Consider the following 25,506-nt stretch of genomic DNA (forward strand, 5'->3'; position numbering starts at 1 on the left):
AGTAGAAACCCATACAATACGTCTATTTAGTAGTGTGATTTTTTTTTTTTTTTAAGATTTTGTCTTTATTTACTCATGAGAGACACAGAGACTTAGGCAGAGGGAGAAGCAGGCTCCATGCAGGGAGCCCCATGCAGGACTCGATCCTGGAACTCCGGGATCACGCCCTGAGACAAAGGCAGACACTCAACCGTTCAACCACTAAGCCACCCAGGCGTCCCTGTAGTGTGATTTTTTTTTAAGTGTTAAATGTTAAATGAAAAATGCAGGATAATAATGATATATGTATACATATATATCTTTAAAAAAAAAACACTCATGTAGATGGAAATACAGCAAATGTTAACAGTGAATCCTTAGACATGGCATCAGAGACGATTATTTTTCTTCCCTCACGTCTGTATTTTCTATAATGGATTTTTTTCTTTTTTCTTTTTTTAAAGTAATAAATATTTATTGAGAAATTCTGGGATGGTGGTTCTCACCTCCCAGCCTGGAAGGAAGAGCCAGGAATCACACTGTCTCAACCCCTCTGGCCAAGACAGGGAGGGGCAAACGCATTCCCCCAAAAAATTGGTCAGACTTTGTTAACGATGGATTTTTTTTCTGGTCGTAGAAGTTAAATGATGAAGCAGGATACTATCAAATGCCCTCTTTTTTTGTTCTCCTTTTTTAATCTCCCCTTTTTTAATCAACATGAACGATGCTGTCAGGGGGACCATCCGAGTTCTCCCCAGCCGAGCCTTCGGTCACTAACAGGGCTCACCATGGTGGGAGCACAGGACAAGACCTGCACCTACTGAACCCCTCACCTGTCAGCCACTCCTCCCTTGGTTCCTCTCAGCCCTTCCTGAACCGGTTTATATTTTTAGCTGGTACAGCCTCTCCGGGCCAGCAAGTTTCATGCGTTCTCCACCCTCTGTGTGAAGTGGCGGAGGCCTGCCCGTCCGGTATCCTCAGCTGACCTCCTTCAGACTCCAAGGGGTCCTCCTCCCCGGGCTTCTGCACTTCTAGCGTTGAGCCAACAAAGTCAGCACAGCGGGGACACATGCACGAGGACCAGAGCACACGTGCACACATCATCGATTGCGTAGACCTGATGAACTTGGTGTTGAAAGAGACCTCAGAAATTGTTTAAGCCAGTGTTTTCCTAAAAGTTAACATCATGAGAGTCACTCTTTCCAGAAACCAGTGGAAATTGTACAGTACCCAGGATACGGTGGCACTGGCTGCCTAAAAATATCATGGGGTGGTGACGGGGGGCCTGCGGGGGTGTTTTTTGTTTTTTTTCTCTGGGCTAGAATTGAATAACATTGGTCACCTTGTTGTGATCAGAAACTCCTGCAGTTATTCAAGTGCTTCGTTTATTTTTTTTTAAGTGCTTCGTTTATTAATGGAGAAACTAATTAATGGGCGAGAGACAGAATCTTTTAAAATTTGGCATGTGGAGAGGGTAGGTACTGATGAGATTCTGCTAATCTGGGCCAGACCTGTGAGGTAGAGAGGGCGGGAACCTTCCAGCAGGTCTGACTGATAGGAGGTGGACTCCAGAGGGGCTTTCTGACCACAGCTGAGGGACTACAATCAGGCTGCCCAGCTCTGAAGCCTGGGCTGCCTCCAGGGCACCTCTTCCGCCTATTTATTTATTTATTTATTATTTCTTAAAGATTTTATCTGTTTATTTGAGTGAGAGAAAGAGAGAACACGGGAGGGGAAGGGGGCAAAGGGAGAAGCAGACTCCCTGCTGAGCAAGGAGCTGGATTTGGGACTTGATCACAGGACTCTCGGATCATGACCTGATCCCAAGGCAGATGCTTAACCACCTGAGCCACCCAGGTGCCCTGCCCCTCTGTTTAAACCAAGCCCCTGAGATGTGTTTTCTATACTGGGAATAACTGAACAGACTGGATTTGTGCCTGCTCCAACAGTGGTCAATCAAAACGATTGGTTATTTTAATGGCCTTTCTAGATCTTTCGATCTCTCCTAAGTGTGGAAACAGATTTCTGGGTTCAGTTGGGTACGGCGGGAAAGGAGGTGGGCTCTGGACTCTGACAGCCTGAGTTCGGACCCTGCCTCCCTCCCTCACCTGTCCACAATCCCAGCTTTAACTTCCTGGCACATCAGTTTCCCCACCTGTAAAATGGGACTAAGGATGGTGTCTGCCAGAAAGGGCCACTGTGAGGGTTGAACAACATAATGAATGAAAAGTGCCTGTCCAGTGCCTGGCGCACAGCACAGACTCAGTAAAGATGAGCCTCTCCTGTCATTGTTATTGTCAGTATTCCATGGAAGGGCCACAGGTAGGACTCTGTGCCAGCCTTGAACCCATTCTGCTTTTCTGGACCAGTGACAGTTACAACATTGGCTGTATCGTTTGCTGTATCCTTTAGGGGAAAACAACCCAGTAGCTCCTCATTCACCCAATTCCCATTTCAAAGGGAGCAAAGCAAGGCCGGGATGACCTACGTGACTTAGGCAAGGTCACACAGCTCACTGTGGCAGAGTAGAAGAAAAGTGCTAAAACTAGAGCTTTTCATCCCAAAGTGCCCCATTCCCTCTGCACGCCTCTTTTAATCCTTGGGACCAGGAAAACAAGGAGAAACCAGAGAAAGAACCAGATCCCAGAAACCCTTGTTTGGGTTCCTGAGCATTTACTGCATGCCTGCTGCTTGGTTAACGTTGTCTTTTTTTTTTTTTTTCATTTAGTAGCTTTATTTTTTTTTTTTTAAGATTTTATTCATTGAATTGACAGAGAGAGAGAGAGAGCACAAGCAGGGGGAGAGGCAGAGGGAGAGGGAGAAGCAGACTCCCAGCCGAGCAGGGAGCCTGATGCAGGGCTCAATCCCAGGATCCCAGTATCATGACCTGAGCCAAAGGCAGGTGCTTAACCTACTGAGCCACCCAGGTGTCCCCATTTAGTAGCTTTAGGTGTGGCTTCGGGGGAAGGGGGCTGAGGGTCCTGTTTCACTCTCTGCCCTTCCTGCCTTCACCTGACCACACTCTGCAGGAACCTGAGAACCTCGGGCGGTGGGTGGGTGACGGTCACAGGGAAGCCCAAGGAAGAGCTTGGTGTTGGCTGGTGGCTTCGGGCTGGGTGGAAGTGCTCGACCCCGCTGCACTGGCTCCAGCGGGGGCATTTATTACAGGACTTCTCTGAGGCATCTGCCCACCTGAAAAACCCCGGATCTCTAAAGCTTCCCTACCAGAAGCCTTCTTTCTGAGCACACCTTTGAGATGCCAGACGTTCTGTGGGGGGCAGGGGGAAGAGGGAGCACAAAACTGATCAAGCATCACTTCCTGCCTTCCCTTGGCTCACCAGGGGGGAAAGTCAGGCAGACTGTGAACCGAATCACAGGGGGATTCGTGCACATACGGGTTTGGGCAAGTGCACCCAGGCAGAGGAAGGTTTGAGCAAAGGCCCCTAAGCTCAGGTGTCACCTCATACTTGGCGTGGAGCTAAGCGCTTCAGTGTTGTCTGGTTGCTCTTCTGTAAGTGCTTCTAGATAAGAAATCACAGTGAGTCCTCCTCTTTCTTCTTAGCCCCTTTGTGGCAGCAGCTGACAGCTGGAAAGTGCCTTCAACTGTATGATTTTACTTGACCTGCTCAGTGGCTTGGTGAGGTTGGCACTTCTCTCCATTTCGGAGATGTGGAAACTGAGGCCTCGGGAGGGTGACTTGGTGGCTCAGCTACTTAGGGAGTGAGACTAAATTTGCACTTAAACCTGAGGTGTGATTCCAATTCCACTGGAAGTTCCCCTTAGGGTCAAGCCTTGGGAAAGGGGCCTGGATTCAGTGCTTGACTGAGAGGGACACACCGTGTGCAGTGAGCACAGGGGGAGAGCCATGGCGAAGGGGTGCTGGCTTCCGAAGGAAGGCCCCTGGCGTGGGTCTCCAGCTCTGCCAAAGTATGGGTTGCAAGGATTTAGAATAGTTACTTCTCTTTGAGACTTAGGATCCCTGGTCAGAAAATGAGTAGGTGGTAGAAGATCCCATCTCGTAAACCTGTAGTGCTGGGATCAGAACCTTGGCGTTCAGCATTTTCTTCTGTCTCAGCCCCTGGTCCCTCCCCTCACCACCCCCAGTCCTGGATTCCTTCTAGCCCCTGGGCTTTCTACTCCCCAACCTCTAGCTCAATGGAATCACCCAGGGAGCATGTTAAAATGCTGAACCCCAGGCCACATCCCAGAACCTGAGGATTCCTGGGAGACGGGCCTGGGACCTTCCTTTCTCCCCTGACCACCCCTAGGAAATTCTGACCATCAACTAGACCTGACAATGTGTGCCTCAGCTCGGTAGCCCTCAAACTTTAGCAGGGAGTGCAGTCAGTGGGGGGCTTATAAAATGAGCCCCAGCCCCAAAATTTCTGATTTATTAGTTCAGGAATAGAACCCACCGATTTGCATTCTGAGCAAATTCCCAGGTGATGCAGGGGCCACACTTTGAGAACCCCACTGCCCTAGCTCGTGCCCTGAGAGCCCAGCTAGCAGCCAGCAAGGGGATCTTTACTCACGGAGAAGCCCTGTCAGCACATGAACTTTTTTTAGCAGAGACCTTCAGATTTATTTAGATAATTATAACAGCAGCTACTGTTCACTCTGACACACGCTACCTGCCAGGCCCCATGCTTGACATCTGCAGTCGGTGATTCTCATCATCGTATAGGATTTGCAGATTCAGAATTCAAGGACCCATTGGATCGAGTGCTCATCTAGGATTGCACATCCTACCGGTGCGATGAGGACTTTCTGGAGCAGCTTTCCTTACTGCACGAGGCCTCTCTGCACTGTTCTAGCCATGAGTGCTTCTATTACAGGAATTTTAAGCCAGGTTCAGAGAGGGTTCACCACACAGGCTGGGGGTGTTACTTCTGGCTGGAGGAGCCTTTCATTAGTTCTGCCGGTGGCCTTTGGCCCACACCTGCAGGACAGCACGGCTGTCCCTCCTCTTCATTTAGCCCACTTCTAGGGGACTGCTTGTGTCCCCCGGGGGGTGTTGCATCTATAGCTGTCAGAGCTCCCTGGGTAAACATGGGGGTCTGCTTCCAGATCTCAGAAAACCCCCAGCCTGGTGGGGTATTGCCTGGGTTCTGGCCTGGCCGACGTTCTGTTCGCCTCTGAGGGCCTTGGAGGAGGACTGTTGGCCTGGGATCCCTGGAAACATTCAGCAGATACAGACAGAGAAGGTTGTGTCACGGCTTAAACTCCAGTGTGTCTTCGCTGAGGAGTTTCTTTCCCCCCCAACTCATGAAGGTTCATCCATCATTTAATAGGAAATTCCTGGATTGGGGAAGAAATATAAGAGTGATTAAGGAGCAAATACAGTGGCCATGAGGGCTTGTTCCAGACTTCAATCTCAATTCTCACCAGTCACCAACACACACACAGAGTTCATGCTTGTGTGTGTGGTTTTGGTTTTTTTTCCCCCGGTTATTTTTTACATCTGGCAGGGATCTCAGGAAGTTCTCGAAGCCCTGCATGCCTTTCCTGCAGTATCTCCTACTTCTCCTACCTGTGCTCTTCGCTCTGGAGAAAAGGAAGGAAGGAGGGCAGGAGAACAGGAACTGCTCTCAGACACGGATCTCTCAGGGTGGCCAGAGGCCTCCACGCGGTGGCTTCAGTGTTATCCTTTCTGTTTTAGGATAGACATGCACCCCTGAAGCCAGCGTGGTAGAGTCAGCTGACATTGGAATTGGCATTGAAAGTAACAGCTCTAGTCCAAGATCTGCCGCTGAACCATGGCACCTTCTCCAAGCGTCATGCGGCCAGTCTGACCTGCCCAGCTCTTCGGAGGGGTGGTGAAAGAACAGAGGTCCCAGATTTAAAAGCATCCCTCCCATCTGAGAGCTGGAAGGGATTCTAGAGATCTAGATGTTTCACTCTGGTAATGAGAAAACAAGGCCCAGAGGTTGTACAGCACTTTCAGGGCAAAAGAGCAGACCTAGAAGTAGAAGCAGGCTGTGCTCCTGGTTGCTGTCTCCTTGTGGGTGATTGTTTTGCAAATGGTGAGTGAAGAGAGCAGAGAGGCAGAAGGAAGATTCTGGGACCCTCTCGCTGGAGCACCTTCGTGTGCTTCTGAAACAAAGCTTTGTGACTGACGACTATGGTTTTCTTTGTGTGTGCAAGTATCTCTCTCTGTTTCTGTCTCACACACAGACACACACACATATATTTCTTGGTCTAAATAGCAAAAAGGCCATGATTGCTCTTCACGGGAGAGAATTATACTCCTTTTCACTGATCCTGGGGAAATCTACTGGCCATTATCTAACTTGGCAAGTTATTTCGTAATTAGACACGAAGGAGTGAAGCTTTAAGTTAAGGAGAACTTTTGCCCAAACTCCTTGGCGTCTGTGGGCTTGAGGCCTTGTACCTGCCGAAGCCCCCAGCCCCTTATCATCCCTGTTCCGCTCCCACAAATATACACATTCCCCGGCCTGTTGCCCCCAAACACATGGAGAGGGTGGAACGAAGAACATGGGCTATTAAAACAGCCAGAGGGGGGTGCCTGGATGGCTCGTTGAGCATCCAAGCTCTTGATTTCGGCTCAGGTGACGATGATCTAGTGGTTGTATGTGATTGAGGCCGCATCGGGCTCCAGGCTCAGTACAGCACCTGCTTGAAAGTCTCTCTCCCTCTACCCATACTCCGACTGTTTGCGCACTCCATCTCTCTCTAAAAAACCAGCCAGAGGACCAGAACCCTGTTTCTTACTAGCAGTGTGACCTTGGGCAAGTTACTTAACCTTCCTAAGCTTGGCTTCCTCATCTGAACGATAATAAGAGCCCTTAACATTGATGTGAGGCTTTACCTTTACAACAGAAAAGCAGAAAAAGTGTGTGAATACAGGGGACGGACACAAAGTAGCAGCTTAATAAACATTATCTGCCACTAAGGCAAATGTTAGAGGGATGTTGGAGATCATGTGATTGCTGTATCATGCTCATAAGGGAATTGACTGGTTTATCATTAAAATGAGATCTCACTAGGCCTCCAGCAATCTGGCTGCATAGTTAAAACTCTAATTTTCTACCCAGGGAAGAACAAATATTGTCCGAGTGTTGAGCACTCCATAGCTAAGCTGTTATCTTTGGAACACTGAGATGCTCTCGTGGTAGCTTTCAATACTACCTCGTGTGCATAAATATCCTTATATCTGAAAAGGATATAAAATTCCAGACAATGAAAAGATACTGATACAAACAGAGCTGGAAACCATGAAAATGAGTAAAAACACAAAAGCCCAATTGTAAATGGGAGTGAGGTTACATTATGCTGCACTTTCTAATTTACAAAGCACTTTTTTATAATCCCCACGTCTGCTGGCCTCACAACTGGCCTAGATGGTAGGTCTGGAAGGTAGATGTTGTGTCACGCATTCCGCGGGCGAGGAAATGGGGTGTCAGGAGGAGAGTCACCATAGGAGAAGGAAGGCAGACAGCAGCCACATCCCACCAAGCCTTTTGGGACTTAGTAAGGGAATGTGGATTGTCCTGAGTTCAGAGGAAAGCCTTCAAAGGTGGAAGCAGCAGACTGTTGCAGTCTGCACACTTTTAGAAGACCTCTCCCGGCTTGGGGGTGGGGGGAGAAACAACCAAAGTGGAAATAGGGAAGTCGCTCAAAGGTGGCTATGGAAGTTCAGGGAAGAGATGTGGTGCTTGCAGGGGGAACAAGAAGTGGATGGGTTGGAAATGTGCAGGTCACCAGCTAGACTCACGGTGGACTAGATGTGAATGCTGGTGGAGAAGGGGAACCAAAGATGGTGCCCAACTCCATGTTGGGTTGGCCGGTGGTTGATGGTTGGACACCCACAGAGGCACAGGTTTCAGAGCTGGGGGAGGGGTATCAGGAGATCCATTTGCATTTATTTTGGGAAGGAGGATATATTTCCCCAAACACTTGGCCCTCTGATGGCAAAGAGCTGGTCCGGATTCACTTGCTCCTGGGTGTTGAATAAATGCTTTCAATGAGCAGGGTGAGCTGAGGCCCATCCCCAGCAGCCTGTCTGTAAAGAATGCTGCCCCTGGCAAGGCGCTGTGTTCCTTCTGCCACCAGGGAACCAGGGAGCCATTCATGACGCCTTCTCAGAACATTGGGCCTGATACAAGAAACAAACAAAAAACCCCAATGTCCTACCTTCTAACGTTTCAGGCTTTCGCTAACTTTTTCTTTTGCCAATCTCCATGGGATCTTTCCTCAGCTAACATTTGAAAGTAATTCTTTTTTTTTTTTTTTTTTTTTTTTTTTTTATGTTGTACTCAGGCCTTAAATAACCTTTACCCTGTGGTGGCTTCTGAGTAGAGGAAGCCTAGTAAAATTATAATGACATCAACAAGCTTTTGCAGACTTCCATTTAATTAGAAGACCTCGTTATTTTATTTTAGCCTCGAGAAAATCTCTGAGGTAAGATACGTGGTGTGTTCAGCTCTATTTGAGAGGCCAAGGAAGGTGGTACCCAAGAGCATGTAAAATTATCATAATAGTAGTATTACATTGAAAGAGTTAAGGCACCTGAACAGGGCCTGGTGCATGACTGTTAGCTGTTGTTTTTATGATTAGTTTTTGGCTGGAGAGACTGAGGCACCATGTGGCTGTGATGGACACACTTGGTAGCAGAGTGTGTTCCTGGGGTGTACGCTCCGTGACGTTCCTGGATGCCACTCTCAAAAGGAATCTGTGTTCCAAAGTGATGTTCAGTGGGATGGGAAGGCTGATGACAGGACTCAGTCCCCCTGAAATTCTTTCCCATCAACCAGCAATTGCCACACCTGTCCCTTGCAAGTTGGCCTTCTACCTGATGTGGGGCACCGCCCATCCAGGACAGCTTGGAGCCTGTCCTCTCCCCACTGCCCCCTGCCCCAGGTGCCCCCAGTCTGCCTGGCATCTTTCACTCCTCCCCATTCTCCAAAGTTGGGGGCAAGCCCGCCTCCACCACCTCCTTCCCTGACGCCCACCCTCCCAGCACTCTTCTCCAATGGGCTTCTGCAGGGGAGCCATCCTGAGCACCATGGAAAGGCACATGACCTCATCGGCCACAGGTGACTCCTCCCTTGTGAGTCTTGGCTCCTAGATCCAAAGGCCTCATCTTATACCTTGTGACCCTCCTTGCCCTGTGTTCCTGGTCTGGTGCCAAGTCCAGAGCACGTGCCATGACATTATATCACTGACTTCTAAAAAATAATCACAGTAAGCACCCCTAGAACCCACCTTTGCAAGTGAGTGGTGTGCTTATCCAAGTCATCCCCTTGGGGAGCTCCCCTCTTATTCCAAAGGTGGTGAGTGGCTCAGAACGTCCCAGCCCCCAACACCCCCCCCCCCACTGCCTCCTTAGCCTTGATATTGCCAAATCAATGTCCTTTGAAGGTGGTTTCCACCTGTCCTGCCTGTGGAACCAGGAATGTGACTTCCCTGAGAAATACAGTTGCAGAAGGAACAGGTGTTGAGAGTAAGTGCCAGTCACACAATAATGTGCCTGGTTTATACTTTTTGCCTGATGACCCGACAGTGAAGACCACTCCAGAAAATGGCTTCCAAACATGTCTTAAGCAAGGGTCACATCACTGAGCTAAAAGTAAAAGGTCTGCCATGGGGAGCCTTGAAACAAAGGTCCACTTTGGGCTCAGTCACTTCTGTGAGTGTGGTTAAAATTCATTCACAAAGAGGAACTAACAAGTGAGCGAGCCTTTGGGTAAAAGCTCATGATCTTCTAGCCAAAGTGTGTTCATTGTATCTGTGTATATGTCTGCTGGGGGTCGAGGGGGTACAAGTTCTGCAGAACCGGTCACCCCCAAAAAGACAGTCCTGCTTGGAAGCAGACACAACCCTCATCCCTCTAACTCCTGCTGTCCCTCACGGGCCCCCGAATTTGTTTCAGCCCAGTGACTCCCTCCACTGACCTGAATTTAATTATTTTATTCTTCATAAAGAGAGCACCTCCCCCTGCCCCGATTCCCACCCCACCCCCCAAATTAACTGACCTCTCCTCATTAAGTGTTCTAATGACATGGTTTTGTGTGGGAAGGGACGTGCGCCCCGTTCGCAGGCCCCACTGTCGATCTCTGTTAAAATGATGAAAATTTGACAAGGCGGGGAGGGGGGTCAGGGGGTAGGCAGTGGAGGTCAGGGAGGATGTTTTCCCTGGATCCCCAATATTTTGGTTTTTGTCCAGTAAAATATTTTCCTGGGCACTGGAGGGAGAGGAAATTGACAATCTCTGTTAATGCAGGCCCCACGGGGGCTCCGGAGCTGCCCGGGCACCCTGCCCCAGCCCCCTCCTCTCTCCATCCTGTCCTCCCGGCCCGGGTGGAGTTGGAGCCAGGAGATTTTCAGTGTGTGTATCACGGAAAGAGGAGGCGGTTTAGAAACCCAGACCAGCCACAGGTCCCGAGTGACTGTTATGAATCCAGAGGCACCGCTGAAATCTGTTTACGGAGGCCGCTGCCCCACCAGGGTGTTCTCGTGGCCACTTGCGTGGGGACCCGGCAGCTGTAAACTGAAATCACCAGATTGCACAGAATTCCCAGCAAAGCCCTGGGTCCCTGCGGTGGCTGCCAAGGAGCCGTGCAGTGGCTGGACAGAGGCCTTTCTGGGGTTTTCCAAGTGGAGAGGTGGGGATCGAGAGCAGGAAAGACATCGGACCTCCCTGTTGAGGCCCCAGGGAGCCTGGGGCTGTCATTCCCCAGCTCCAGCCCGTGGCACATCCTTGTGGCTCTGCTCTCCACTTGGTCACTGCAGACACAGGGTTAACAGGACCTACCTCTGGAGCCAGACATTTCCAGGTCTGCAGCTCACTTGCTGTGTGACTTTGGGCAAATTACTTCACCTCTCTGTGCCTGGTTTTCCTTGTTGTATTAGTTTCCTGTGGTTGTAACAAATGACCACAAATCTCGTGGTTTAACACGACAGAAATTTCATCTCTGGCAGTTCTGGAGCTCATGAATCAGGTGTCAGCAGGGCCATGCTCCCTCTGGAGGCTCTAGGAGAAATTTTTCCTTGCTTCTTCCAGCTTCTAGAGGCCGTTGGCATTCCTTGTGGCTGTGTCACTCCAAGCTCTGCCTCTGTCTTCACGTCACCTTCTCTTCCGTCTATGTATCTCTCTTCTGAGTGTCTTATGAAGACACCTGTCAGTAGATTAGGCTCATCTGGGGATAATCCAGGATAATCTCACCTTGAGATCTTAATTATACCTGCAAAGACTCTTTCCAAATCAGGCCATGTTCACAGATTCTGGACACAAGGACATGGATATGTTGTTTGGAGGGGCACAATTGCATCCACTGTGAATGACTAAAGTCCCTCAACCAGTGCCCAGTGCACAGCAGACATTCACAGTCTGCTCCTGTCATAATCCTCACAGAGCCCCCATTGCCTTCAGGGAGCACCATGTTGCACCCTCAAAGGGGCACCCGCCTCATTTCGGTGCATGGGAATGGCACCTGCTCGCAGCCACTTGAATGGTGCTGCTTCCTGCACCTCCCCCACCATTGCCCCACTCTCGCCCCCATCACCTCTGGAGTGGACCACTGCAGGACTGCTGGCTGACCTCACCTCTTGCCCCCTGCCCTTCCTGCACACACCCCATGGCTGTCTACCCTCCCCACAGCTACTTTTTAAAACCATAGATCAGATTCCATCAATCACCGGTCCCCAGGGTCCCCCGTCTCACTCAGAGCAAAAGCCCTTGTGACAACCCACAAGGCCCTGCACCATCACCTGCCCTCTGCCACCTGGCTTTCTGGCTTAGCCTGAAACACAACACACATGCACTTGCGTCTGCACTTGCTGCTTGCTCAGCCTAGAACACTCTTTCTCAGCTGTCTGTGGTTCTCTCCCTGGTTTCATTCAGGTTCTGCTTAAAAGCACTCCCTTGAAGGGAAGACCCTATGGGGGTCAGAGCTAAACTAGCACTACCATACATCCCCTTCCCTTACCCTGCTTTTCCTATAAAGCACACAACATGTTTGACATTATACGCTTATTTGTTTGTTGAACTGCCCGCTTTTCCCCTTTACTCTCTACTGCATGAAAGGTGGGAATGTGGTCCCTGGAATCCCCAGCCCCGGCCCATGTTAGCCGAGGGATAAACGTTTCCTGGGTGAGGGGATTATTACAGGCTGGACCCTGCCTTTGCCTGCATGACCTCATATCTCCCAACAACAAGTGACAGCATTGTGGTTCTATCCTTACTTGTCGGAGGTGCAGAGAGAGTAAATACGTGTCCCCCGGCAGCCCGACCGGTGAGTGGTAGCAGGATCTGAGCTAACTAGTCTCACTCCAGAACCCACTTTCTGAATCACCGTCTGTCATGAGGCCAAAATAAAAGACTAGGTGAAAGACCTTTGGGAGTGGAAATGTGCTACGTAGAAGTACCAGAATGACAGTGGCTGAGCCCTAGAGGAGCAGATTGCTCTGCATTGCTTTGGGTCGCCTTCTTGTTTGATTTTTTTTTAATTTTGATTTCCATTTTGCTGCCTCCCTGGATGACACAATGTCAGGTCATAAGAAGGGTGTCTACAAAGCATCACTGTTCTATTATGCTACTGCCAGATTTTGGTAGCCTGGAATGTTCCAGAAATGGGACACACATGAATGTGCCCTTTATTCCAAAACAGGTTAGTCCATTTTTCTGCCTTCAGTAAACATGGTGTATTGATTAGAATCAAATATTTTGGTGTGTGGCCGTGCAAAGAGCGCATTTCCAACTCCTCTGCTCAAATACCCCATGGCCTTAATAATAATAGTAGCTCTCCTCCCAGGTGCTAGGCACATTCCAAGCTTTATACTTATTGACTCATTTAATTTCCCAAACCACTCTTGGGAATAAGCACTCTTAATAACCACAGTTAATCCCAGACACAGAGATGTTAAATGACTTGGCCAAGGTCACACAGCCAATCAAAGGCAGAGCCTGGATAGGAACACAGGTTGTCTGTCCCAGCTCTCTTTCATGACTCAGCTTCAGCTGTAAGTTGTGGGGAATGTACTCAATCCTAACTATTTCCAGCTTGAAAAATCCATGCTTTTGAGGCTGAGAATATGGTAGCAGTTTTGAGTCACTGGTGTGAATGCAAGCAGGGCGGAACCGAGGAGATCCCAAGGAAAGGTCCAAGATGTGGGCTCCTGCCCAATCGGGTCCTTGCTCGCATCTTGTGGTCCTGGCATCTGCTACTTTTCTTGCCTTGACGTTTTGCAGAAGTAGGAACCCACAAGTGTGTATCCCCCCCTTGGACGTCTTTCCCCTCTGTATGGGAAAAGGAAAATGAAACCCTCAGGGTCGCCTGGTGTTCACTTCAAAGCAGCCTCACATCTCTTTTCTCATTTTATTCACACATAAACCCTGTGTGGACAGGCAGGGAGAGTCCCATTTTACAGATGAGGAAATAGACAAGTTGAGAAGGCTGATCTCAAGGTCACATTTCCCTCCTCCTGCCTCTACGAGTGTTTCCTGGGTCCTTCCTCAGGGTTTTTCCTACTTTACTGTAATCATCTTAGCAAATACCTTTGATTGCTCCCAGCTGCCTCCTACGCTGTTGCCACCACTAGATTGGTAATAAATACCCATCACAAAGATAGCTATCTTTTATTGAGTGCCTTCGGTGTGTCAGGAACTATGCTAGGGGCTTTCACGTTTGTTTGCCTCTACTCCCCACAGTACCCCTTTGAGATATATAGCATTATGATGCCCATTTTACAGATGAGATGCCTGAGGCCACACAGCCCCGAGCTGACACCTGCATACAGTCCCACAGTTAGAAAGTGGTAAACCCAGCATCTATGTGGTTAACACAGGTTGTCTGATGTCCCCCTCCCTGGCTGAAGCCTTGGAGGACTCCTGGTCATCCCTCCTGAACAGGATGTCCAGTCTCCTTGGTGTGGCATGTAGGGCCCCTCTGCACCCCTGCCTCTGCCCCTCCGGCCCACACACTAGCTTTACTGACTTCACTGGCAGCCACTCTCAACCACCTGCTCAGGCCCTGCCCTTCCTCTGGACCTCACCCCGCTCTCCCCTCCCTGGAATTCACACTCCCTCCCACTTGTGATTGGTGATATCCCACCCGTCCTTCAGAGAGCAGGCCAAAGCCACTTCTTCATGCAGCCTCTTCCATCTTCATGCAGCCTCTTCCATGCAGACCCACCGTCTTCCATGCCCTTCTCCCCATCCAGGCATCACTCTGTCCTAAGGCACCCTGTTCCTCTCTCCATTCTAGCACAGCTCACAGAGTGTCACCAGCACCTAACGCAGCCTGGGAATCCGAGGGACACAGGACAGCAGGGAACGGTATGGCTTTATGGAAGGAGTGGAGCATGCGTGGAGCACAGGGCATTCTGACTCCTCATTGTTTTTTTAAAACACCATGCCAGCCCAACAAGACAACTCTGTGGCTCTTTGAACCACGAGCCAGCAGCAGGAGACTCCGGAGCCCCTCAGGACTCTTGTGCTTCTGTGCATCATCAGTGCTTACTTAGATGAGGGCGGGGGGGTGGGGGGCACAGGGAGGAAGAACGTACCTTCCTAGACCTGGCAATGTGGTCTGTTCCATAAATGGCATATTAGTCTTCTCGTTTCTCAGTCTTGGTGAGAAATGTGTAATCCTTGTGTGGTGTTTGATCAGAAAGTACTGGTAACCCAAACAGGAGTATATCAAAACACCTCTGGAGTCCTTTAGAACCCAACAAATGACATGCTTACGTTGTAACTACAACCTCCTCCATGACCCGGGCTGGGCGGCTTAGGCAACAGCCATTTATTTTCTCACAGTACCGGAGGCTGGAAGTCCAAGGTCAAAGTTCTAGCCAATTCTGTGTCTGGTGAGGACTCCCTTCCTCGCTGGCAGACAGCCACTTCCGGCCGTGGCCTCACGTGGCCTCTCCCCAGCACCCGCACATGGCAAGAGACAGCAGGCTTTCTGGGAGTCTCTTCTGACAAGAACACTAATTCCATGGGATCGGGGCCCCATTGTTATGACCTCATTTCATCTCCCTTAGAGGTCCCCTCTCCAGATACAGTCACACTGGGGGTACAGGCTTCAGCTTATGAATGTGGGGGAGGAGGGGGCATAGACATTCAGTCCTTAGCACATGGCATTCCAGATCATTCGAGCCACAAGTCTTTCCTGTGTCCTCACCATGGAAATGCGGGACACATGGCAGGCACTTAGGCACTTACTCTCCAAATGGCCTTAGTTAGACAGCCTGCTCAGGTTCTCGGGGCCTCAGGTTCCGCACTGTAAAATGCGGACGACACGCCACCAAGCACACAGGGTTTGTCTGAGGATTGCGTGAGATTAGTCCACGTCCACGATGCCTGACACACCCAGGAGCACCTTCGAGAAACATTTACTGAGCACCTACTGTGTTCCGGGCATTCTGCTGGGTGCTGGGAATCCAAGATGAGCAGATCCCTCCTTGCTCTCACGCTTTCTGGAAAAGCCAGATAATAAATGAGTGAACGTGTGATCAGGTAACAGGTCAATAATCCGAGGGGGAGTGGGGGCTTGGGCCGTAAGGGAATGAAACAGGCAGCAAAATAAGAGCAGCAGGGGAAGAAAGCCCTCCCTGGGGAGGCAACTTTGTCAAGAAGCTGAGGGCCACAGAGACTCGGGTTGGAATGTTCTGGTCGGTGGGGGGCGGGGGGTGACGAGGTGGGGAGGCAGCAAGTGCAAAGGCCTGAATGTGGGCCACTTGGCACCTGCACCAACTGTTAATCCTCGTCGTGATTGGCATGCTCGCTCTTGCACGCGGCCGCACCCTCAGGTCCAGCTCCCTGTGGGGACACACGACCCCCGCCCTGCCCTCCAGGCTGTCGGGCCACACCGAACCAGGCCTTCAGAGGAGGCAGCTCTGCGAGGGCTGGAGTGGTCAGGAGGCCCTGCTGGCGCAGGGACGAGGGAGGAGGAGGAGGTGTGGGGAGGCAGGCCAGCATTCCAGAGGAGGGGGAGTTTGGTCAAGGAGCCCAGTATCTGAGGCACCCTTGAAGACTGCCCGGGCCGGGGCCTGGTCTGAGAGGAATGCCCACGGCGCCATTTGGATGACCTCAGCGTGGGCTGACAAGGGCAGCGGCGGCCTCCATTGTCACAGCCGGCTGGGCAGGTTGTCAGTTCGAGGGAACGAGCTCTCCACTCAAGATGTAAGGCCCTGGGCGGAAATCCAGCTTTGTGAGTCACAACCAGATGCACATCTTGTCAGAGAAAACCATGGCCGCAGAGAACTGGTCATGGTTTCCTGGAAACTTCCTGAGTGTCGGGGGAGGGGCTAGCCGAGGAGAGGTGCCAGCCACAGCTGAGAGGGGAGGATGTGCAGGGGGCTGGGCCCAGGCTGGCGGCCCGGAGCTGGGCCTCGCAGGGCCCCCCCGGGGAGTCAGAGCCTGAGGCCAGTGGACTAGCTGAGGCCCATATGGGGTCTCTGTCTCCCCTCCCACAGCATGCCTGGCATTGCCTGGCCTCCTACTGGAGGCCCACATGCCCCTGTGTGGGTGTGGGAAGAGCAGTTATACGGCAGGGCCGGGGGTGGTGGTGCTGAGTCCTCATCCCACCAGCTTGGATTCAAATCCAAGGACTTCCACAAACATAGCTTCTCTGGCCCTCAGTTTTCTGGTCTACAAAGTAATGGGATAAATTGGGAGCTCTCCAAGGTTCCGCCCAGCTAGAATATTCGGGCACTTCCTTCATTTTCCTCCCTATAGATAAAGGAAGTTGAAGCCCAAGAGCGAGGGGCTTGCCCAGAGCCAACCCCACTGAGTGGGCCTGGAGCTCCTGCCCTGGCCAGATCTGCACCCCTCCACCCTTTCTCCAGTGTCCTGCCTTCCCTCCCCAGTCTTTTCCTCCTGGATTTCTTTCCCTGTTCTTTCTGCCTATGCTTCCAGCCTGCCAGACAGAGGTTCAGCCACCCCAAGAAAGATGTTCCCCCCGGGGGGGGTGGTAGGTCCGAAATCAGAACCGGGGTGGGAACTCCCAGGGCCATCGGCCACCTGTGTGCACTCACTGGTATCAAGCAGGCAGGACCTCGTCTGGCCACCTCCTGTCGGAATCCTATATGCCCTTCAATCCAGCTAAGGAACACCTCCCCCAGGAAGCCCTTCCGAATCACTCCAACCAGAGTTATCACCTTACCAAGCCTTCCCCATCCATGCCACTCTATAATCCTGCTGGTGGCATTTTCACTTACTTTTGTGCAATTATTTGTGCATCCGTCATAGCTCCTCTATGCAATTCCAGACTCGCTGAAATCAGTAACCAAATTGCCTACCACCAGCCTCCCTTCGACATCTGGTGCAGTGTTTGTATTCTAAGTGTTGGGTAGATAATTGTGGAATAAATGGAGTTTTCTTTCTTCATTGCAGAAGGGTTCTTTCCTCTCAGAATGAATGGCTGGGCGTGTAAGAGCATCTGTTCTAGAGCTACATTGGGTTGAATCTTAGCTCCACCATCTGCACACTGTGAGACCTTGGGCAAGTTACTAACACTTTTTACCTCAGTTTCCTCTCTTGCAAAGGAGGCTAATTGTAATCACCCCACCAACCAGGGTGGCCGGGAAGATTAAACTAGTCACGCATGGAAAGTGCTTGATACAGTGCCCAGCATAGACCTGAGTCAGTAAATGAAGTTGTTAAGTTTCGGTGATCCTATATGCACATTTTTATTTGATGTCTTAGAATATATGTTACACTGCCTTGCAGAATTTGAGTTTGGCTTTAGGTAGGTGCTAAATCCGTTTTAATCCTTGTATTCATTGAACCTGCATCAAGTATTCGGTGCCCATTGTAGAACCAACCCCACCCCCCTCAGGTCCCCTGAGCAGGGGCGGGGAGGGCGGGATAGGGCCCCGGAGCAGTGGAACCGCTCGCTCGCCAGCCTGGGACTAGCAGCTACGTTAAGCGCTTTTATTCAATTCATGTGACTCGACAAATTTGGAATGTGTTAGGGAGAGTTTTTCCAGCTATGAGTCAGTACATTTATGCTCTCTCACACACACATTTAAAAAAAATCTTTAAAGAAAAAGAGTTTAGCGAGAATCATTTATGAGTGCAAAGTGGAAATCTGTGGAAATTTTATTTTGACCCTGAAGGCAAGTAATACTTAAGAATTTAATAAAGGGCTCAAAACAGGATGCAGTGAAGAAAAAAACACAGCTAGCTGCCTTTTCCTGGTACATTCTCAGCCACCGTGCTGCACAGAGGAGGGTCTGATTTGCATGGCTTTATTAAGCACCTCCTGTATACTCAGATTTGTGCTAAACGTGGTGGGGGAAAGAAGGGCCACAGAACCAGCATTTATTAAGCACCTATTATGTGCCAGATAATCGTGACAGGAGGGGAAGAAACCTGTCTTAGGTTCAAGAGGCAGTATGGGAGAAAATGGAAGAACTGTATGCAGACACATGGGTTCAAACCCCAGCACCCTACATTCATAATACCATCCAATCCCCATCGTATCCATTTTATGGATGACAAAACCAAGGCTCGGAGAACATATAATATTTTGCCTATGGATACAAAACTCATAAATGTTAGGAAGGAAAAAAAAATGTTAGGAAGGATTTTCTAAACTGGGTCTGTCAGTCTCCCCGTTAGGATTAAACTAATGTCCACAGGAGCTGTTTCCCAACAGGGTGGGAGGTGGACATACCGGTTCTGGGAGACCATGTCTGGGATCGTAACCAGGTACAGCCTTCCTGCAGACCAGTCTCTTCAACCACCTTCTGCCACTTGCTTTTAAGTCCTGCCCATTTGGGGATTATCGAGAACCTGCTTCTCATCCAAGCTGATCCTCTTTGCTGTTGTTGTTTATTTTAAATAAAGAAACCACCACCCGCCCAGAGGGCTTGTGTTTCCAGCTCACTTTCCTCTCTTTTGCAAGGACTCATTTTCATAGAATCCCAATCTCCAGGGAGCTGTGTTTTTCCCTCTGAAACATGAGCAGTAATCAAAGGTGTATTCATCCCCAAACATCTGCCAGCAGCCACCGGAGCCAGGGTTCCCCGAGGTCTGGCAGGAGGAGGCTCAGGCCAGGTGCCCGGGGACGATTTTTCCCTCACAAATCAGATTGCCCTGTGGTTGTCCTTTGTAGAGATGGCAGGGTCCCAGGCAGTGCCTCTCAGATTGCTGGAAGATGTGAGGGGGGGCCCTGGGTGGTAGCAGGGTTCCACTGTCCATTCAACAACTACTTTTGAGAGCCGCCATGTGCCAGGTCCTGCAGACACGGGGACTCCAGCTCTTTGGTGAGGTACCATCGCTCACAGGTAGAAGGACCCGACTTCTCGAAACACCTGCAAGTCCCTGAAAGTTCTGGCCCTTGCTCTTTCTCTGGCCTGCTTGGCGACAGCCACTCCAGCCAGCCTTCAGTATCTGTATCCAGCACGCCCCCCCCCCCCCACACACACACACACTTTTCTCCAGCTTTTTCATCTTCCATTCCTCTTTGCCTTTCAGATCTGCCCCCATCTGCTGTATCCCTGCGTGCCTCTCCTGGTGATCTTGCCACCATTGCCACGTGCTTCCGTTGGCACAATAATATCACTGAAGTCTCCATCTCCAACCCAGCTGCAAGGGCTCGCCTAAGTCTCCCCAGACACTAGTGAGCAAAACAGACCCTGCCCTGCCCTGGGCTGGGCACAGCTTCCTGAAGAGTCCTGTGCTTAACGATTTTGAGGAGGAAATATTTGGAATCAAATACAGATCAGTTCTAGAATAGAGTTCTGTGTTCTCGTTCAAGATGTCCAGTTGCACCCACACACCTTGGGGAGGTTATGAACTCAGCTTCCTCTGTACTCTTGGCGAGGGGTCTTAGTACAAGAGTAGGTTGGGGTTAGGGGAGAGATGGTTCAGTTTGTCAGCAATTCCAGCCATGGAGCCAAAGTTTAAGAGGCAGTGTCGGGGGAAGAGATGGGAAGACTATATCCAGTCCGGCCAGAGTTCAAACCCCAGTGCTGGACGTTCGTTCAACACTTGTGACTTGGGGCGATGTATTTGATGGCTTGATGGTTCAGGCTTCCATCTGTAAAATGGGTGCATGGCCTGTGCTCTTCTGCCGTGGGAGAGGGAGGAGACATGTGGAGGACTCAGCTCAGGAAGCAGTGGCTGTTGCTGTTGGTCACTCGCTAGTGATGCTCTTTTGAATTAAAGGCTGTTGTTGGTGACCAGGGTGAAACATTTTCTGGAGCAAAGACAGGCAGCCGGGACTGGCCCCAGCCAGAGCTCATCACCCTCTCCTCTGTCTTCCATGGGTTCCTCACCCTCTCCTCAGTATGAGGCTATGGCCACAGGACATAATGACCTGTTTACCAGACCTGGAGTTTCTTACTCATCTGCTAAATGTTTGCTGAATGAAGAAATGGAATGGAATAAATTATGTTAGTGGGAGTGACTGTGGGGCGGGTGGGTTTCTCCTACAAACTGTTCAAAGCTTCTCCCTGTTTCCCCTTTCAGGTGTCTAGCAATCCAATAGGCTTAAAGTACGGCACAAAGGAAAGGGGGGGAGCTGTAGGGAAAATCCTACGGGCAGATTTTTCCCTCTTGGGATTTTGCTCCATATGACCGGCACATTCTGGCAAAAGGAGTCCTGAGCCAGGAGGACTGGAAATATGTGCACATTTAGAGCTTGAAGGACATTGAAAGTCCTCTAATTCATTTATAATGCTCATAAGGAGAAGTGCCATTTGCCCCATGCAGGACCGACGTGGGGCCCCAGGGCGTCTGATCCCCTATGCGTCCCAAGGAGGAGGGCCTGTTAGAGCCCCACTTGGCTGGTCCGGCAGCCAAGGTCCCATGGAGAGGACTGATGGGTGCCAAGGCACAGAATAGGTGTGTGAGACTCAGGCTTAGGCGTCCTGTCCCTAAGAGCAGTACTCTCCCCCATGCCAGTTAGGGTCAGGTGTCTTATGGGGGATGCCACGGCTCTGGGTCCCAGGATAAATAAGGAAAACAAGATAGATTCACTGAGACTCCCCCCAGCTCTGAGAAGGATTCACTGTACAACCCATGCTAGTTGCTCTACTTCTTTCTGCTCAAGAAGCACCCCACCGGCTGAAGGATAATAATAATAAGTAGCAGCAGTAGTGATAGTAGCTAACATACCTGCTGACAGGAGTCTAAGCACTTTATGTGTGTTGCCTTCCTCAGTCTTAGAGAGTAAGTTGGGGTTAATTAGGGGAAGGGACCAAGGATAGCTGGGTGGCTGCCCAGAGCATGGGGGATTCCAGAAGCTGAGCGGTCAGCAAGCCCAGAACACAGAGGGGCAAGGTGAGGCAGGACGAGATGAACAGGGGCCAGTCCTTGCAGGGCCCTGGAAGCCCTGGAGTAGGAATATGGTCTCTCTCCTGAGACAAATGAGGCATCCATTAGCTGCAACAGCACCCCCCGCCCCCCCTAACACCTCTGCACACATTGTCCTTTCTCAAACTCAGACTAGTATTTATCTTCCTCCTTTTTTATACTGTGAGTTTCCTAAAGTAAGGACTGGGTCTTATTTATTTATATCTTTCTGGTGCTTAGCACAGAGTCAGGTATATACAGGTACTCGGTAAATGACTGCTAATCAAATGGTCACTATCTTCAGTATTTAGTATTACCATTCAATATTTAATGACTATAGATATTAGTACCTATAATACAACTTACATTATGAAGGCACTTCTGCTATAAAATGACCTGGGTGTGGGACACCTGGGTGGCTCAGTGGTTGAGCGTCTGCCTTTGGCTCAGGGCATGATCCTGGGGTCCTGGGATCCAGTCCCGCATGGGGCTCCCTGCAGGGAGCCTGCTTCTCCCTCTCTCTGTGTCTCATGAATAAATAAATAAAATAAAAATAAATCAATAAAATGACCTATGCATTCCTGTAAAACCTTGCATTCTCAAAAATTAAAAAATCACCACACGTTGGGGGACCACCAGGGGACCACAGAGCACTCCCAACCCACGCAACGCTGTAATAAAGCACCACCCTGGTGGTGATACAAGCCCAGTTGAAAGGGCATGCTATATTTTGAGTTAAAAAAAAAAAAAAAACACACCAGTAACCTTAGGGCCCGAGTCACTATGGGGCTGTATTGTAGGGGGACTTGATGAGCAGGGCTGGGCGCGGTTGAGGCTGGAAAGGCCGAAGGGGACAGATGCCGTTCTCAGAAGTCCCAGGTGGAGGGACAGCTGCAGCCTTTGCGACGGTGTAGCAGAGATGGATGGTCTAGCCCAGGGCCTTTGCACAAAGCTCCGCGAGAGCCGAGCAACAGGCGTTTCTACGGCACAGCACGTGGCCGCAGTGAGCCAAGAGGAGGAGTGTGGCACATGTGGGCGCCTGGACAGCCTTGCTGCACTTGGCTGTGTCTGGGTGCTTTGCATCTAGTTGCCATCACGTGGAGCAAAACGTTCATGTGCTGGGGACATTTCTCTACGAGCTGCTGCAACCTCCAGATTTTATTGACATCATTCACCTGTATACCTTGTGTGAGCTAATCTGCCTCATGGAAGCCGTGCAGAAAGAGAAGCGATACAGAGAGTAATATGTGAGTAACTGATGCACCCAGCATGCCAGCTGGCCAGTTGCCATGGAGAAAGGTAACTGTCACACACCCTGTGTGGGTGGTGGGCCATTTCCCTCTTGGCCCATGAGTCTATTCAGTTGAATGCATTCTGTGAGCAGAGTGTCGAGCAAAGCCATATGGAGCTGGGCAAAACAAAGTGACAGCATCATAAACCTGTGACGCGATCTCTCTCTCCATCGGGAGCAGCTGAGTGGTCAGGGGACCTCAACCCCAACCTGCCCAGAAGCTGGATGACCTCAGGAAAATCACTTAACCTCTCTGTGCCTCATTTTCCTCAACCGCAAAATAGCACTGGTGACTCCCCAAGTTCTTTTAAGGAGCGATCGGCTAATGGATGAAAAGCTCTTTCTAAACTCTCAAGGGCAATTGTCCTTCTGCTCATCAGTGCCTGGACACCAAGGTTAGATGGTCCCCTGGGTACGTCTCCTGCTGGATGCTTCGTTCTAAGTATGTGGGCCAGATAGCCAAATTCCCTGGAATCAGCATAAATTAATCACTGGGATTAATGCAGAAGCTTAAATTCTCCTGCAGGAAAGAGGCCCAGAACCTCTAACTGGAAGATTATCGAGGGCCCTCACAAAAGTGCAGAGGGGGGAACCAGCCTGCTGTGTGCAACGCCTCCGTCCCCGAGTGCTCTCCAGGACCCTCCTGCTCTGGGGCCTGAGGTCATCCACATGCAGCCCTTCCCTCATCCCTCCGACCACCCTGGGGCCTGCTGACCTCTTCACCCCTTCTTTCTGCTCCCCCAAGATGGGGCAGTGGAAAGGCACACTGGCGTGGCCCAGCCCTACCACCTGCTAGCAGTAAGAGCGCAATAGCCACATCATGGCTTCTTGAGCCTGTTTTCCTCACCTGGAGGATGGGCTCTGACGACTTCCTCCTTCCTTCCTCCCTCTCATGGTTATGGATGAGTATTGCTGTTTCTTCCAAGGTTACGAAGGGGAATTGTGCAGACCTGAAGTGAGCCCAGGAGTCACCCGAGAAGCTTGCTAGGAAGCAGGTTCTGGCTCCGGAGGCCTGGCTGGGGCCAGAGTCGCTGCTCCCCCAAGGAGCTCCCGGGGGATGCGAGCTTCCCTTTGAAGAACAAGCGAACAGAGCAAGTGGACACGGTGCCCCGTGTGTGGTAGCAAAGTCAGCAGAGACCATTGCCGGGAAGATGCTTGCTCCCCGCCCCGCTCCAGTCAAAAGGTTCTCCTTTGCAAACAGGCAGAGAGGAGGAGAGAACCCTCTGCTCACCTCGGGATTCTTAGGGAAACAAGAGAAAACAAGTTCTGCTGTAGAGGAGGCTGGGTGTGGGGAGCGAGGAGCCCGGCCTCCGCGGCTCATCAGCACGCTGCTCCACGCGCACACGTGCGCTGCAGGTGGGCCTCCGCCGGCTGCAGAAACCTCTAGAGCTCAGGCCTCAACTTGCCATGCTGGGAACGCAGCCTCTGAGCCCGGCACACGCCTTATTCCTCCGGCTACAGCTCTCCTGAGGAATTTTCAAAGCACACACAGGGTTCGCTTGGCAGGAGTCTCCCAGGATATAAATACGCATTTGGGGCTTTTGTTTTAAGGACTGCGGTATCTTTTTGGACTTGAGGCCTGCGCACAGGGCTTTTCCCCCCTCACCTTCGTCAGAATGGAAGGACGCACGGCCGGCTGCTGCTCGGAACGGACTGCGAAGACCCAAGGAGAGCCGGAGTGAGGTGCAGGAGACAGCGCCCTACCCCGCCCCATCTGATCCTGCTTTTGGCTTCCCTCCCCTGGAAGGCCTGCTTCTCGGAGCCTGGCTCCCCGGGGTGAGGGTCTTTCCCCTCCCCCCACCCTTCTCAGCGTCACCACAAGGCCCAGGGGCTTTGAGGTCCGTTTAATGAGCAGCTTCGACCTCCCTAGACCTTCCCATTTCATTTCCTATCCTTTCCCATCCGGCCTCTCCATCCCTGTCTCCCCCTGTGCCTCCGGCCTGCCCGGAAGGACAGTCGGACACCCACTTGCTCTGCCCTGCTTTTAATACGGAGTTTCTCTTCCCTGTAGGTCTCCACACGCTGACTGCTCTTGGAGTCGAAGGGTACCAAGATTCCCAGGATGTAAGCAATCCGGGTCTGGTGAGTGACGGCGTGCTGGGCGGAGGCCCGGCCTCCACTGGATTTCAAGGGAAAGGGGATGAGTAGGGGGTGCGGGGGGGCCGGACCTGGAGTCTGTCCAGGGAGCCAGCTGGCTTGCACGGCTCGGAATCTGTTTCCCTCCAGATGCACCTGGAAATGGCACGGTGCAGAGAATCCAGGTGTGAGTCCCTTGGAACCCACTGGAGCCCTGCCAGTCCCTCCCTGGGAGCAAACTGAGTCTCTAGGCGCCTGGGCTTCCTTTCTCCACACGGATGGCCGTAGCTCAGATGCACCAACCAGGGGGCCTGTGCTGGGAAGTGTTTCCAGGGAACTCAAACCAGGGTTAGGGAGCTATTCTTAGAACAGAGAGGGACTGTTCACAGTACCTGGTTCACACCAGTTTGTAACCCCATAGCCCTGAGGAGATGACCTATGAGACGTGAAAAAGCCACCTTTGCACATTTAAAGGGCTGTCATTGAAGAAAAGTGAGCAGCTACTGACTCGACCTAAGGAATTCCTTACAAAGGAGGTATGCCAAGGTGAAATAGGCATTCACTGGAAGTAGTGACTTCCCTGTCCCTGAAAGAATTCAAGTGCAGGTTGCAGATGCATCGATGTTGAAGGATGGAGTGGTTTTGACTAGGGCAGCATCTTCCAGACTCTGTTCCATGATGACCTGGAACCACCAGGGGTAATAGGGTGAGGGGTTGGAGGTGGGAGCTTATGAGTGCGCACACTCTCCCAGCACCACCTATTTGATGGGGTTCTGCTATAAAACTGTTTGGAAATTTCCGGATGAGATGACCCTCGGGTCTTCCTAAGACCTGTTGTGCATTGGCCTCTTCTGTATCCGAGCTACCGTCAGAGAGCCACACATCTCACAGGTGT

The 25,506-nt window shown here is 51.0% G+C and overlaps 1 protein-coding gene and 1 long non-coding RNA gene across 4 annotated transcripts in view; one reads left to right on the plus strand and one right to left on the minus strand.

Moving 5' to 3' along the window:
* Positions 1–25,506, plus strand: part of ZHX2 (zinc fingers and homeoboxes 2) — a 161,647-nt gene that overhangs the window by 46,913 nt on the left and 89,228 nt on the right. For 2 of the 3 annotated variants that reach the window (XM_072774364.1, XM_072774363.1), the window contains exon 2: positions 24,547–24,617. The gene's annotated coding sequence lies outside the window, so the exon portion shown is untranslated. The remainder of the gene's footprint in view (positions 1–24,546; positions 24,618–25,506) is intronic. The other variant, XM_072774365.1, reaches the window with a different exon arrangement.
* Positions 4,537–5,645, minus strand: LOC140603785 (uncharacterized). The gene is made up of 2 exons (XR_012006774.1): positions 5,510–5,645; positions 4,537–5,277 (listed from the first exon to the last, which is right to left on the minus strand). It is a non-coding gene; the product is annotated as an uncharacterized lncRNA (long non-coding RNA).

Source organism: Canis lupus, chromosome 14 (assembly GCF_048164855.1).
Source record: "Canis lupus baileyi chromosome 14, mCanLup2.hap1, whole genome shotgun sequence".
Lineage (NCBI taxonomy): Eukaryota > Metazoa > Chordata > Mammalia > Carnivora > Canidae > Canis > Canis lupus.